This window comes from Carassius gibelio, chromosome A22 (genome assembly GCF_023724105.1).
Source record: "Carassius gibelio isolate Cgi1373 ecotype wild population from Czech Republic chromosome A22, carGib1.2-hapl.c, whole genome shotgun sequence".
Classification (NCBI taxonomy): domain Eukaryota; kingdom Metazoa; phylum Chordata; class Actinopteri; order Cypriniformes; family Cyprinidae; genus Carassius; species Carassius gibelio.
The window spans coordinates 21,589,924-21,604,660 of record NC_068392.1 but is presented as its reverse complement, the minus strand read 5'-3'; the positions used below and the strand labels follow the sequence as shown (position 1 = coordinate 21,604,660).

The window sequence follows — 14,737 nt, the reverse complement described above, 5'->3', positions numbered from 1 at the left end:
ACAATAAATCATTTTCACAGTACATTCCTTAAAATCATACATTTTTTCCCCAAACTTCACATGAATACATTTCTCTTTTGGCTCTCCTTCCATACTTTCTATTCTTTTTATCCACTCTTTAGGTATTGCATTTTTAATGATTTCATATTTATTTTTTATTTCTTGTTCACTGTAATCCTCTTTTGCCTCCTCCATTGCATCTACAATAAATTGTGTCGGTAAAAACCCTTCTTTAAATTCATACAAAACATCTCTCACTCTTGTTATCCCCACATCCATCCATTTCTTTAAAAACAATTCTTTGTCTTGTTTTAAAATGTTTTTGTTTAAAAACAGAGGTTGATTTAAAATGTTTTCTCTCCCATGTGGATCATACTCAACTTTGTCTAAAAATTTTCCCCAGGCACTAATCATTTCCCTATAAAACTCTGGTAAGCACTCTGTCATCCAATTCTTAGTTTTCATCCATAAAATCCCATCCCCCATGTTAAAATCCCCACATTTGTTTAAAAAATATTCCATTGTCTTTTTCCATGCTGCTTTGTGACCATCATCTAGATTTTTTTTTTTACTATTTTAACTCTTAAGCTATTTTTTCTCTGTTCAACATCAATTAATCCCATCCCTCCTTTCCCTACTTCTCCTATTAATGTACTGTATGCAATTCTTGACGGTTTACCATTCCATAAAAAATCTAAAAAACATTTTTTCAACCTTTTCTCCACCCACACTGGCATAGCAGTCACATATAAAACATACCACAACTTTGACACCATTAACACATTTAAAATTAAAACCTTCCCTTTTAAACTTAAAGTCCTCAATTTCCAAAAATTTAACCTTCTTTCAATTCCTCCTACTATTTCTTCCCACATTTTTTCTTTAACATTCCTTTCATCTTTTCCCATTAGAACACCTAAAATCCTTATTTCTTTTGTTTCTTTAAAATGAAAATAATCAGTTAAAGCATTTACTCCTCCATGTTGTTTTTTCTTCATTTAACTTGCCTCCTGATCCCCTACAAAACATCTGTACCACTTCCATTACTTTATTAACACTCTCTATATCCTTAACTATTATTGTTGTATCGTCTGCATATTGAAATATTTTTTCATTTCCCCCACTTCCTTCAATGTTTATCCCTCTTATGTCTTCATCTATTTTAACAGCTAATCCCAATGGTTCTGCAACTAAAGAATATAAAAGCGCCGATAATGGACATCCTTGTCTTATTGACCTAGTAATTTTAAAACATTCTGTTAAAAAACCGTTACACTGTATTCTTGTTATTGCTCCCCTGTATAAAATTGTAATCCACTTGACAAAATTATCCCCAAATCCGTACCTTCTTAAAATTCCAAATAAATAATCATGCTCCACTCTATCAAAGGCCTTTTCAAAATCCAAACTAATAACATATCCTTTTTTGTTTTTTTCTTTCATATATCTTATTCTATCTATTATACTTAAAGTTGTATCTGCTATATCTTTCCCTTTTACTCCATACACTTGATTTGTTTTAATTATGGTTGGCATTACCTCTTTCAATCTATTGGCTAAAACTTTTGTTAAAATTTTCAAATCTGTATTCAGCATTGTAATTGGTCTATAATTTTTTAGGTCTACTTTATCTCCTTTTCTTTTATATATCAACTTTATTAATCCCATCCCCATTATCTGATTCATTTCCTCTTTTTTAAAAATGTCTTCATATACTTCTTTTAAAATACTGGTTAAAAAATCTTTAAAAACTATATAAAATTCACTCCCCAAACCATCTATACCTGGACTTTTATTTTTGTTTAATTCACTTATTGCTCTTTTTATCTCTTCTTCTGTTATCTCTTCATCACAGTCTTTTTTGTCTACATCTCCTACTGTTGTTTTTATTTGATTTAGTAACTCCAATTTCTCTTCTTCTTTCAACCCCTCAGTACTAAACAGATTTTCATAATATGCTTTTACTTCTTTTAATATTTCCTCATTTGTTTCCACCACTACACCATTTTCCCCTCTTATTTCTTTAATCATTCCAGCTTTCCCTCTTATTTTTTCTAGATCAAAGAAAAACTTTGTACATTTTTCACCCTCCACCGTATATTTAGCTTTACTCCTTAGTCTTGCACCTTCATATTTTTTCTCTTCCATGTCTTTCAATAATCCCTCCAATTCTTTTATTTTTTGTATATCTTTCCCATTCTCATTTAATTCATTTTCCAATTTTTCTCTTATTTCTCTCTCCTTCTTCCTCTTACACATCTGTATTAATTTGCAATACTTTATTGTGAATTTTTTTACTAAATATTTAACATTTCCCCACCATATCCTTTTATCTTCACTGTACATTTCATTCTCCTTTTCTTTTTCAATAATTTCTTTAATACTTAACACATACTCCTCATTCTTCAAAACCTCTACATTTAAAACCCATACACCTGGCCCTCTTTTCACTGAACTCCAGTCTACTTGTATAAAAAGTGGTTTATGGTCACTTAAGCTTGATTCTACATATCTCATGTTACCAATAAAACCTTCAATGTTCCTTGTACACAAAATAAAATCAATCCTTGTCTTACACATAAAATTCCCCACTAATTGCCTCCTTGAATATTCTTTCTTTTCTTCATTTCTTTCTCTCCATACATCAATCATATTATTTTCTTCCATTAATAATTTCAGTTCTTTTCTTCCTTTATCATTTTTAAAAACCATTCCCTCACCAATTTCTAATTTACTGAAAACTGTATTAAAATCACCCATCATAATAACTTCTTTATGCTTTTTTAAAAAATCTCTTAATACATTAAAATATTCCTTCTTTTCAGTTTCTACAGTCGGTGCATGAATATTAACTACAATAACTTTTTTCTCCTCATACTCCATTTCAACCGCAATACATTTCCCATCTATGTCATTATATATTGTTCTACATGATACCCCACAGTTTTCTTTTATTAAAATCGCAACACCTCTTCCCAGCCTCCCATCACCATTGTTATAAAAAATCTCTCCACTCCACCTTTTTCTTATTTCAGTCATGTACTCTTCCCTCCAGTTAGTTTCTTGTAATAAAATCACATCCTCTCTTTTACACATTTCTTTCACCTTTTCAAATTTTCCTACATTTGAAAGCCCTCTAGCATTAAAAGTAACAATTCTTAAAAGCATAAAACATATAAAAACATGCATAAAACCCATAAACTCAGTCCATCTCCTCCAAACCTTTTAGCAGCTCATACTTATTTGCACACTCAATCCCATCTTCTTTAAGCATTCTTTTTCTTGCAGTATCAAGATTAGGTATTACCTTTACAGATCTTCTTCTTTTTGATGATTTCCCCTGCGTCTCCTCATTTTCTTTTCCTTGTTCACACTCTTTTGTAGCATCATTAATTTCTATCCCGTCCATCTCCTTTTGCACACTGTCCGTCACATCCATCGGTGTACATAAAATTCCCTCCTGTTGTGCATCACTCAGTACTTTATTCCTTTCATCAACCAGTTCCACATTATCCAAAGCATTTTGCAAGCTGTCTGTCAAATCCATCTGTGTCCAAATTCCCCCATCCTGTTGTGTTTGTATGATTGGTTCGGTACACTCTTTCTGTTGTTCTATATCCTTATTTAATTCCAGTCCTTCACCACGTACCCCTTCTCCAACGTCTCGCTGCTCGTTGTCTCTTTCATGCACCTGCCCGCCCACCTGTTGCTGCTCCTCCTCCTCACCCTGCATCCAACACTCACACTTATTTAAAACCAAATTGCACTCCGGGCACGTCACAGCATTGCAATTTCTCGCGAAATGGCCTCTCTCCTCGCATTTATGGCACGTGAACTCCGGGCAGTCCTTCACCACATGGTCTGGGCTCATGCACAGCCGACAAGTCTTAACCTGATGACTGTGCATCACCCGAAAATATTGTGGTCCCTCTGCCGTTTCTATTTTTGTGCTGTAAGGGAGGGAGGCCACCTCCTTCGGGAACCGCGCCTTTACGTATCTCGTCCCATCCTCAATGCTGGTGCCCGGATAAACACGCCGCTTTATTTTTGAAATTGGGGAAACCCCCCAAACCTCCAGTTTATTTAAAATCTCTTTATCAGCAAGGTAGACGGGCAGATGCATGAAAGAGACAACATAATCTCTGTTTTGCAGTTTCTTTATCTCACAGTTCACTCCTTTAATTAACAATCCCTCAGTCAGTTCATCACAAGTTTCTTCTTTTTCCATTGTCAGTTCATATTCCTTTCCTTGTCTTGGCCTCAGTGCTAAGATTTTACCATATCCACATTTGTCCGTCACCGCTTTAATAATATCCACAGCTCTCACTTCACTTACATTCTCCACATTCACAATCACAGTCGCCTCCTTTAAGTATTTCCTTTCACCAATTGTATATCTTGCATCTTGATTTTTACCGTGTCCTGCTCGTTGTCGATACTCCAGTCCAGTGTCGTTTGCCATGCGTCTCTCTCCAGCCAGTCCAGTGTTGTTTGCCATGCGTCGCTCTCCAGCCAGTCCAGTGTTGTTTGCCATGCGTCTCTCTCCAGCCAGTCCGGTGTCGTTTGCCAAGCGTTTCTCTCCAGCCAGTCCAGTGTCGTTTGCCATGCGTGTCTCTCCAGCCAGTCCGGTTTCGTTTGCCATGCGTCTCTCTCCAGCCAGTCCAGTGTCGTTTGCCAATAATCCATCCATTGTACAAAAACACAAAAAAATAAAAAATTAACCACCCTCCAGCCAGCAAGATGCTGCTGTTAGGTGGTTTAAAACAGAAAAAACACACAAAAAATAAACTAAAAGTCCAAAAAACAACTCACAAAACAAACACTAACAGAAAAATCAAAATGGAGGAGAGCCTTCCTCTCCCAACTGCAGCCAACACTTCCTGTAGCTCTCTAGCGCCCTCAGGTTGGTATGGCCGTAAGCGAAGACTGCTGCAAAGAGAGGGCTATTTAAAGACCAGCCCATCTAATCGCCAGTACATTATATAAGTAGGAAAGAAAACACAAAAGCTTAAAGCACCTGGTATTCCTAGGCAGTCTCTCATCCAAGTACTAACCAGACCTAAACCTGCTAAGATTCAGAGATCGGGCATTGAATCTATTTTTTTGCAAGATTATTATATAAATCGTGAAATTTTCCAAAAAGTTTAAAGCACCTGGTATTCCCAGGCAGTCTCCCATCCATGTACTAACCAGGCCCAAACCTGCTAATATTTAGAGATCGGGCATTGACTCTATTTTTTGGCCAAATTATTATATACTAAGTGAAAAGTTTCCAAAAAGCTTACAGCACCTGGTATTCCCAGGCGGTCTCCCATCCAAGTACTAACCAGGCCCAAACCTGCTTAGCTTCCGAGAGCAGACGAGATCGGGCATAGCCTTTTTTTTTTTTATTAATAAATTTCAATCAATAAAATACAATAGATTAAACACAATCAATAGAAAATACAGAACATTGTCTTCACACATCTCTGCATTGCACATCTTTCCTTTACATAGATAATTTAAAAATCTCCTTCACTTCCTGGCAGCTTCCACATTAAATCATTTTAAACACAATAAACTTTTGGGGTAAAAACATCATAAAAAGAATCCAACATATTTCCACCTTTAAAGTACACATACAATCTCTCAATATATAATTCAGTTTTCCTTTTAAACACAGTCCAAACATCCAACACAGTTTTTTCTTTTTTAGCCACAGTTCTTCTCTCCCATATTGCACTTTTCATTAGCATTACAAACAAATTAATAAAACTTTTGTTTTGACACTTTTTTTCCCAACCAAACATCACCAATCTGTTCCATTCAATTACATTTTCATCCCACTCCTCAGTCACATCTTTAATTAAACATTTACATTTTCTTAAAAATTCCTCCAGTTCTCTACAATATAAAAATAAATGTAAAATCCCCTCTTCCTTTTCCTGGCACACTTTACACAGAGCGTTTTCTTCCATTCCTATTTTATTTAAAATTGCCTCAGTAAAAACCACTTTATGCCTTATAAAATACTCCAAACATCCCAATTTAGTTTCCACACACTTCCCCGTCATGTTTCTCCAAATACACTCTTTTTAAAATCTTTGAATTTTTGCACCCAGTATACATTTGCAATAGGCTCTTTAAAAACACCATCTCTAAAAGAACAATAAATAATTTTCAGAGTACATTCCTTAAAATCATACAGTTTTTCCCCTAATTTCACATAAATACATTTCTCTTTTGGCTCTCCTTCCATACATTCTATTCTTTTAATCCATTCTTTCGGTATTGCGCTTTTAATTATTTCATATTTATTTTTTATGTCTTGTTCACTGTAATCCTCTTTTGCCTCCTCCATTGCATCTACAATAAATTGTGTCGGTAAAAACCCTTCTTTAAATTCATATAAAATGTCTCTCACTCTTGTTATCCCCACTTCCATCCATTTTTTCAAAAAAATCCCTTTGTCTTGCTTTAAAATGTTTTGGTTTAAGAAAAGAGGTTGATTTAAAATGTTTTCTCTCCCATGTGGATCATACTCAACTTTAACTAAAAATTTTCCCCAAGCACTTAAAATTTCTCTATAAAACTCTGGTAAATTTTCTGTCATCCAATTCTTCGTTTTCATCCATAAAATTCCATCCCCCATGTTAAAATCCCCGCATTTGTTTAAAAAATATTTCATCGTCTTTTTCCACTCTGGTTTGCCCTCATCTAGGTATTTCTTCACTACTTTCACTCTCAAACAATTTTTTCTATGTTCCACATCTATTAAACCTAAACCCCCCTTCTCTACTGCCCCTAATATTGTGTTAAAAGCTATTCTTGCTGGTTTCCCCTCCCATAAAAAGTCAAGAAAACATTTCTTCAACCTCTTTTCTGTCCACAATGGCATATCTGATACATATAAAACATTCCATAACTTAGACACCATTAAAACATTCAATACTAAAACCTTCCCTTTCAAGTTTAATGTTCTTAATTTCCAAAAATTTAACCTTCTCTCTATCCCTGTTACTAGTTCCTCCCACATTTCATCACATACTTTCCTCTCATTTTTACCCATTAAAATTCCTAAAATCCTAATTTCATCCACTTCCTTAAAATTAAAACAATCCTTTAAAACCATTGCTTTACCAAATCTCATATATACAGTTTTTTCTTCATTTACTTTACTCCCAGATCCTTTACAATATTCTTCTACAACCTTCATAACTTCCTTGATGCTCTCCTTTCCTTTAACTACTAACGTTGTGTCATCAGCATATTGAAAAACCTTTCCCTCAGCCTTATTTTCCTCAATTTCAATTCCAATTATTTCTTCTTTTTGTTTTAAAGCCAATCCTAACGGTTCCGATACAAGTGAATATAATAACGCTGAAAGCGGACAACCCTGTCTTATCGATCTAGTGATTTTAAAACATTCTGTTAAAAACCCATTACATTTTATTCTCGTTAAAGCGCCCTTATATAAAATCTCAATCCATTTGATAAAATTCCCCCCAAAACCAAATTCCTTTAAAACATCAAATAAATACCTGTGTTCAACCTGATCAAATGCTTTTTCAAAATCTAGACTAATTACGTAACCATCTTCATTTTTTTCTTTCATGTACCATACTGTGTCTCTTATGCTCATTGTTATGTCCGCTATATCTCTTCCCTTTACTCCACATGCTTGGTTTGTTTGAATTATACTTGGCATTACTTCCTTTAACCTGTTTGATAAAACCTTCGCTAAAATCTTAAAATCTGTGTTAAGCATCGTAATCGGCCTATAGTTTTTTAAATCTACTTTTTCTCCTTTCCTTTTATATATCAATTTTGTTATACCCATCCCCATTCTTTCATTAACTTCTTCTTTTTCAAAAACCTCACTAAAAACTTCCTTTAAAATCTTTGTTAAAATATCTTTAAAACATATATAAAATTCACTTCCCAAACCATCTATTCCTGGACTTTTATTTTTATTCAGCTGCTGTATTGCTCTTTCAATCTCTTCTTCTCCAATTTTTTGATCGCATTCTATTTTATCTTCCTTACTAATTCTTACTTTTATCTGATTCAGCAGTTCCCTTTTTTTGTTTTCTTCTACACCCCTTGCACTAAAAAGATCCTCATAAAAATTCTTTATTTCTTCTAAAATCTCTTCATTCCCTTCTACAACTTCCCCATTTTTCCTCTTATCTGTTTTATTATTTCAGCTTTCCCTCGCTTTTTTTCTAAATCAAAAAAAAACTTTGTGCATTTTTCTCCCTCCACAGTATATTTAGCTTTGCTTCTTAACCTCGCCCCCTCATATTCTATTTCCTCTATTTCTTTCAGTTTTTCCTCCATTTCCCTTATCTTTTGTATATCTTTATTTTCTTTATTCAATTCCACTTCCAAACTTTCCTTTATTTCTTTTTCTTTGTATCTTTTGCATTTCTGTACTAAACTGCAATACTTAATTGAGAATTTTTTTATTAAAAACTTTACATTCTCCCACCATATTCTCTTATCGTCTTCATACATTTCATTTTCCCTTTCTTTTTCTATAATTTCTTTAACCTTTAAAACATAGTCTTCATTTTCTAACATTTTTGTATTTAAAACCCATATTCCTGGCCCTCTTTGCACTTTATCCCAGTCCAATTTAAAAAATAAAAACTTGTGATCGCTAAAACTTGTTTCTTCATACTTAATCTTTTCTATAAAATTCTCCACATTTCTCGTACATAAAATAAAGTCAATTCTTGTTTCGCACACAAACTGCCCCACTATTTGCCTTCTTGAAAACTCCTTTTTCTTTTCATTCCTTTCTCTCCACACATCTATCATATTATTTTCTGCCATTAATGCTTTTAGTTCTTTTCTCCCCTTGTCATTTTTAAAAACCATTCCTTCTGCCATGTCTTGTTTACTAAAAACCGTATTAAAATCCCCCATCATTATTATTTCTTTATACTTCTTTACAATACTTCTTAAAACATAAAAAAACTCTTTCTTTTCCTTCTCCACCGTTGGTGCATGTATATTTACTAAAATCAATTCCCTTCCTTCATGTTTTATCTGAACAACCATACATTTCCCCATCGTATCTTTGTATAAAATTTGACTTGCTTTAAAAACATCATCCTTCATTAAAAAAGCCACACCTCTCCCAAACCTCCCATCTCCATTATTGTATTAAATCCCTCCTTCCCATCTCTTTTTAAAATCATTCATTACATTTTCTCTCCAGTTTGTTTCTTGTAGCACAATAATGTCTTCTCTTTTACATTTTTCTTTTACATATTCAAATTTCTTTAAGTTCAAGAGTCCTCTTGCATTGAAAGTCACAACACTTAAAACCATTAAAAAGAAAAAAATTAAATATCTAAAACCCATCATTCTCAGTCTTCCTCCACCATTTCCTTTAACACTTCAAAACTGTTAAAACATTTAACTTTTTTCCTTGCAGTTCCTATATTTGGCTTTACCTGTAGTGATCTTCTTCTAATTTGTCCCCTCTCCACCTTTTCCTTCTCATCCTCCTCCATACTTATTTCTCCTTCGTTGTCAGTTTCTTTGTCTTGTTCTTTTCCTTTTTGTCCATGAATTGAAGATATGTCCATCTGGGTCAATTGTGTGTCCTCTCTTCTTATCTGTTCATCATTTTCTTTTTCTTTTTCTCCTTCTCCTTCTCCTTGTCCTTCCTGTCTGTAGTTTGTTCCTTCCTCTGATTCCTTTGGTTGTAATTCATCCTCTTCTTGTCTTTCTTCACAATGTCCTTCTTCATCGTGGTTTCCTTCATGCACCTGTCTGTCCACCTGTTCTTCCCTTCCACCTACCACTCCCTCCATCCAGCATTCACATTTATTTAACATTTTTTGGCAATCCGGGCACCTGACAGCATTGCAGTCTCGTGCGAAATGTCCCCTTTCCGAGCATTTATAGCACTTGAATTCTGGGCACTCCTTCAGTAAATGTTCTGGGCTCATGCACAGCCTACAAGTCTTCACATGGTGGCTGTGCATCACCCTAAAGTACTGCGGGCCCTCAGCTGTTTCAATCTTTGTGCTATAAGGGAGTGATGCCACTTCTTTGGGGAACCTCACCTTAACAAATCTTGTACCGTCTTCAATGTCAGTGCCCGGATAGCATCTCCTTTTGATTTTAGATATGGGGGATACCCCCCATCCTTCCAATTTTTCCAAAATTTCCTTATCCTCCAGGTAGACAGGCAGGTGCATGAAGGAAACAACGTAATCTTTATTTTGCAGTTTTTTTACTTCACAGTCCACTCCCTTAATTGTCAATCCATTAATTAAAATGTCACACATTTCTTCCTGTTCCAGTGTCAGTTCATATTCTTTGCCTTGTCTGGGTCTTACAGCCAACACCTTTCCACTTCCAATTTTTTCTGAGATTGCTTTAATTATATCCTCTCCTCTCACACCACTCACATTCTCTGTACTCACGATCACTGTTGCCTCCTTTAAATATTTTCTTTCACCAAATTTTTTCCTTGCTTCTTGATCTTTTCCATTTCCAGCTCTTTGTTGCTTCTCCAGTCCAGTGTCATTTGCCGTGCGTGTTCCTCCTGCTAGTCCAGTGTCGTTTGCCATGCTTGTTCCTCCAGCCAGTCCAGTGTTGTTTACCATACGTGTTCCTCCAGCCAGTCCTGTGTCGTTTGCCATGCTTGTTCCTCCAGCCAGTCCAGTGTCGATTGCCATGCGTTTTCCTCCAGCCAGTCCAGTGTCGCTTGCCATGCGTGTTCCTCCTGCCAGTCCATTGTCATTTGCCATTCGAGTCTCTCCAGCCAGTTCCGAGTTGTTACCATATAATCCGTCCATTTTGGAGAAAAAAAAAGATCAACCACCCTCCAGACAGCGATATGCTGCTGTTAGGTGGTTTTCAAAAAAGAAAAATGCCAAAAAACAATCACATATTCACAAAACAAACAAAACAACCACAAGTAGAAAAACACAAAATGGAGGAGAGCCTTCCTCTCCCAACTGCAGCCAACACTTCCTGTAGCTCTCTAGCGCCCTCAGGTTGGTATGGCCATAAGCGAAGACTGCTGCAAAGAGAGGGCTATTTAAAGACCAGCCCATCTAATCGCCAGTACATTATATAAGTAGGAAAGAAAACCCAAAAGCTTAAAGCACCTGGTATTCCTAGGCAGTCTCTCATCCAAGTACTAACCAGACCTAAACCTGCTAAGATTCAGAGATCGGGCATTGACTTTTTTTTTTTTTTTTTTTTTTGCAAGATTATTATATAAATCGTGAAATTTTCCAAAAAGTTTAAAGCACCTGGTATTCCCAGGCAGTCTCCCATCCATGTACTAACCAGGCCCAAACCTGCTAATATTCAGAGATCGGGCATTGACTCTATTTTTTGGCAAAATTATTATATACTAAGTGAAAAGTTTCCAAAAAGCTTACAGCACCTGGTATTCCCAGGCGGCTCCCATCCAAGTACTAACCAGGCCCAAAACTGCTTAGCTTCCGAGAGCAGACGAGATCGGGCATAGCCAGGTTGGTATGGCCATAAACAAAGACTGCTGCAAAGAGAGGGCTATTTAAAGACCAGCCCATCTAATCGCCAGTACATTATATAAGTAGGCAAGAAAACCCAATAGCTTAAAGCACCTGGTATTCCTAGACAGTCTCTCATCCAAGTACTAACCAGACCTAAACCTGCTAAGATTCAGAGATCGGGCATTGACTTTTTTTTTTTTTTTTGCAAGATTATTATATAAATCGTGAAATTTTCCAAAAAGTTTAAAGCACCTGGTATTCCCAGGCAGTCTCCCATCCATGTACTAACCAGGCCCAAACCTGCTAATATTCAGAGATCGGGCATTGACTCTATTGTTTGGCAAAATTATTATATACTAAGTGAAAATTTTCCAAAAAGCTTACAGCACCTGGTATTCCCAGGCGGTCTCCCATCCAAGTACTAACCAGGCCCAAACCTGCTTAGCTTCCGAGAGCAGACAAGATCAGGCAGAGCCAGGTTGGTATGGCCGTAAGCTTAAACTGCTGCAAAGAGAGGGCTATTTAAAGACCAGCCCATCTAATCGCCAGTACATTATATAAGTAGGAAAGAAAACCCAAAAGCTTAAAGCACCTGGTATTCCTAGGCAGTCTCTCATCCAAGTACTAACCAGACCTAAACCTGCTAAGATTCAGAGATCGGGCATTGAATCTATTTTTTTGCAAGATTATTATATAAATCGTGAAATTTTCCAAAAAGTTTAAAGCACCTGGTATTCCCAGGCAGTCTCCCATCCATGTACTAACCAGGCCCAAACCTGCTAATATTCAGAGATCGGGCATTGACTCTATTTTTTGGCAAAATTATTATATACTAAGTGAAAAGTTTCCAAAAAGCTTACAGCACCTGGTATTCCCAGGCGGTCTCCCATCCAAGTACTAACCAGGCCCAAACCTGCTTAGCTTCCAAGAGCAGATGAGATCGGGCATAGCCAGGTTGGTATGGCCGTAAGCGAAGACTGCTGCAAAGAGAGGGCTATTTAAAGACCAGCCCATCTAATCGCCAGTACATTATATAAGTAGGAAAGAAAACCCAAAAGCTTAAAGGGGGGGTGAAATGCTTGTTTTCACTCAATATCCTGTTAATCTAGAGTACCTATAGAGTAGTACTGCATCCTTCATAACTCCAAAAAGTCTTTAGTTTTATTATATTCATAAGAGAAAGATAGTCTGTACCGATTTTTCCCGGAAAAGCACGAGTGCCTAGAGGCGTGACGTGTGGGCGGAGCTAAAGAATCACGTGCGCCAGTAGGCTTTTGCGTTGAGCGCGTCTGGAAGCTGTGACACAGATCCAGAGGCTGAAATTTAACAAGAGCAGCATCAGCAAAGGCTTCTCTATGTGGTATGTACTGAAACTGTATATATTTGCTTAGCGGTTTTGGAAAATGACTAAGTTCCACTTTGTCGTCTTTTTTTTTTTTTTTTCTTTTAAGCTGTACATGTGGAAAGTGCAGTTTGATAAAAACATTGCATGTTGTTTACTTGATGTGCTTACGCACTGATAGCTAAGTTAACAACACAGAGATATTTGAAGCAGTTTTACTCGTGCAGTTTGATAACAACATCGCATGTTGTTTACTTGATGTGCTTGCTGATTGCTAAGTTAACAACACAGAGATATTTGAAGCAGTTTTACTCACCGCCTGCGGTTCCAACACACGATCGTGACCCTTTTTCGTTGGGATTGCATTATCCTTAAGAAATAAACGATGTGCAAATCCAGCGTCAACCTGGACCTTGTTTGTAAAACAAGCATCTTCGAAATGCAGGGAACAAACACAAACACTTGCACAACTCCGTTGATGCTCTGTAAAAATAAACTCCATCCACTGGTCCCTTAATGCTGTTTCTCTTTTGGTAATCTGTGCAGGGTTGTCTTGCCCTGGCAACCAAAAACACACTCCTTTTGTGACATTTCGCGACGCTCTCGCTGTGATCAGTGATTGTCTGTGCACAGCCTCTCTCTGCTCTGCTATACGGGAGCGCGCGCTCTTCCGGCAGACGCGCCCTTAGCACCCATATAAGGAAATTCCGCTCCATCTAACGTCACACAGAGCCATACTCGAAAAAAACTTTCCGAAACTTGTGACAAACCGGAAGGAGTATTTTTGGAACAGAAATACTCCTTCAAACATACAACTTAATTTTTGAAACTTTGTCCATGTTTAGCATGGGAATCCAACTCTTTAACAGTGTAAAAAACTCAGTATGCATGAAATAGCATTTCACCCCCCCTTTAAAGCACCTGGTATTCCTAGGCAGTCTCTCATCCAAGTACTAACCAGACCTAAACCTGCTAAGATTCAGAAATCGGGCATTGACTTTTTTTTTTTTTTTGCAAGATTATTATATAAATCGTGAAATTTTCCAAAAAGTTTAAAGCACCTGGTATTCCCAGGCAGTCTCCCATCCATGTACTAACCAGGCCCAAACCTGCTAATATTCAGAGATCGGGCATTGACTCTATTTTTTGGCAAAATTATTACATACTAAGTGAAAAGTTTCCAAAAAGCTTACAGCACCTGGTATTCCCAGGCGGTCTCCCATCCAAGTACTAATCAGGCCCAAACCTGTTTAGCTTCCGAGAGCAGACGAGATCGGGCAGAGCCAGGTTGGTATGGCCGTAAGCGAAGACTGCTGCAAAGAGAGGGCTATTTAAAGACCAGCCCATCTAATCGCCAGTACATTATATAAGTAGGAAAGAAAACCCAAAAGCTTAAAGCACCTGGTATTCCTAGGCAGTCTCTCATCCAAGTACTAACCAGACCTAAACCTGCTAAGATTCAGAGATCGGGCATTGAATCTATTTTTTTGCAAGATTATTATATAAATCGTGAAATTTTCCAAAAAGTTTAAAGCACCTGGTATTCCCAGGCAGTCTCCCATCCATGTACTAACCAGGCCCAAACCTGCTAATATTCAGAGATCGGGCATTGACTCTATTTTTTGGCAAAATTATTATATACTAAGTGAAAAGTTTCCAAAAAGCTTACAGCACCTGGTATTCCCAGGCGGTCTCCCATCCAAGTACTAACCAGGCCCAAACCTGCTTAGCTTCCGAGAGCAGACGAGATTGGGCATAGCCAGGTTAGTATGGCCGTAAGCGAAAACTGCTGCAAAGAGAGGGCTATTTAAAGACCAGACCATCTAATTGCCAGTACATTATATAAGTAGGAAAGAAAACCCAAAAGCTTAAAGCACCTGGTATTCCTAGGCAGTCTCTCATCCAA

At 36.9% G+C, this 14,737-nt stretch overlaps 4 non-coding genes and 1 pseudogene across 4 annotated transcripts; all 5 read right to left on the bottom strand.

Annotated features, from left to right (window-relative positions):
- Window positions 1-11,386: 11,386 nt before the first annotated feature.
- On the bottom strand, window positions 11,387-11,504 carry LOC127943591 (uncharacterized; annotated as a pseudogene).
- A 362-nt stretch (window positions 11,505-11,866) lies between these two features.
- Window positions 11,867-11,985, bottom strand: LOC127943500 (5S ribosomal RNA). The gene has a single exon (XR_008149704.1). It is a non-coding gene; the product is annotated as a 5S ribosomal RNA (ribosomal RNA).
- A 357-nt stretch (window positions 11,986-12,342) lies between these two features.
- On the bottom strand, window positions 12,343-12,461 carry LOC127943687 (5S ribosomal RNA). The gene has a single exon (XR_008149840.1). It is a non-coding gene; the product is annotated as a 5S ribosomal RNA (ribosomal RNA).
- A 1,556-nt stretch (window positions 12,462-14,017) lies between these two features.
- On the bottom strand, window positions 14,018-14,136 carry LOC127943906 (5S ribosomal RNA). The gene has a single exon (XR_008150049.1). It is a non-coding gene; the product is annotated as a 5S ribosomal RNA (ribosomal RNA).
- Window positions 14,137-14,493: 357 nt separating this feature from the next.
- On the bottom strand, window positions 14,494-14,612 carry LOC127943477 (5S ribosomal RNA). Its single transcript, XR_008149682.1, has one exon. It is a non-coding gene; the product is annotated as a 5S ribosomal RNA (ribosomal RNA).
- Between the last annotated feature and the right edge of the window lie 125 nt (window positions 14,613-14,737).